The sequence below is a fragment of the Emiliania huxleyi genome (genome assembly GCF_000372725.1).
Source record: "Emiliania huxleyi CCMP1516 unplaced genomic scaffold EMIHUscaffold_272, whole genome shotgun sequence".
NCBI classification, from domain to species: domain Eukaryota; phylum Haptophyta; order Isochrysidales; family Noelaerhabdaceae; genus Emiliania; species Emiliania huxleyi.
The window spans coordinates 137,002-138,538 of NW_005199989.1; positions in this window are offsets into that span (position 1 = coordinate 137,002).

Consider the following 1,537-nt stretch of genomic DNA (forward strand, 5'->3'; position numbering starts at 1 on the left):
GAGCGCCGGTGCACTGCCCGAGGAACCCATCCGCCACACACCCGCCCTCTTCTCCCGCGCCCTTCTCCCCCCTTTCCTCTTGTGGGGGCTCTCTCCCTCGACGTGACTCGTCGTTTGTTCCCCTGTGCTACCGCGTTTCCCCCGGTGTATGTCTATGTTTTGTGTCGTTTGTGTCTCTCCGCTCTCCCCGATTGCGCCGCGGTCTCTACGCCCACCGCTTCATGGTTCCCACACACAGATTCTTTTGTTTGTTGTTTTCGGTATACAAACTTATTGGAAATAAATCATCATTCCGCGTACACCGCGACGAGTTCTCTTGGTCCACGCAGTTCACCTTGAGGCGGACCATGGGCCCTGCGTCGACATCGACGCGGCTAATGAAAATGGTGGGCGCGCTCACGCAATTAAATGCGGACGAGATGCAACGAGCGATGAACGCCGCGATGGAAGGGGTGGTCGGAGCGGCTGCAAGAGGGACCGTCATGACGATGGAGGACTGCGACGCCATCGAAGTTGCGAGGCGAGACGCGATAGAGCGACAGGGAGCAGGAACAGCATACCCGAAGGCACACCTATACGCGGCGGAGGAAGATGGTGGTGAAGGGAGCATGCACACGTATCAGGTAGCCACGGCGAGCTGGATGAGCACGATCGACAACATGCTCTCGGCACCAGAGGGACGACCCGCGGGGATGGTCGCGAGATATGCGCTGGCGAGGACGGCATGGAGACTGGGGTGCCGCGGCAAACACCCACTCGAATGGGACACGACATTCATACCCGACGAGCAACTAAATGAAGGAAACCTGATGGAGGCATACTACCTACAGCGGAATCGGGCAGGACTACGAGGCATGAGGACGTCGATGCAGATGAAAGACGGCCTCGATGATGACCTGTGGGAGATGACTGGCCAACAGGAAACAGTGCGGGGCCCACGACTATGGGAAGACAGCATGACCATGTGGAGGCGAGGCGCCCGACGGTGCACATACAAGAAGAGGCTCGCGGAGGTCGGATTGGTATGGTGGAGCGACGTGACAAACGAGAAGGGCGACGGATGGATGACGTGGACTGAGGCATCGAGGGTCCATGAGTTGCGGGGCAAGACAGATAAAGAGGACTACGAACAGCTACTAGGCGAGTTAAACGGACAGCCAGAGGCGACGACCGCACAATGGTTTGCGGGGAGGCACGAGCGATGGGACGAGGCAGGGCTAGAATGGAACAGAAGTGATCAGAGAATAGCCATCCGAATTGCGGCGGAAGCGTCGACAGAACAGAGGGGAGTCCGAAATGGACAAGTAAAGGGCGAAGACAAATGGACGTACGAACGAATCGACGGGGCACGACGAACGGGGGAGACGGGGGAGGACGCGACCGAACGGTGGGAGTACCTAATTAAATGGAAGGGCGCGACAAAACGGACAGGGACGACTTTGACAGCGTCGCGGCGCGGTGTAATTTCGACTGGCCAGCAGCATCGAACGAGCCGAAGCAAGGCACGAGGGCGACGCACTTCGTACGCTACGAGGAG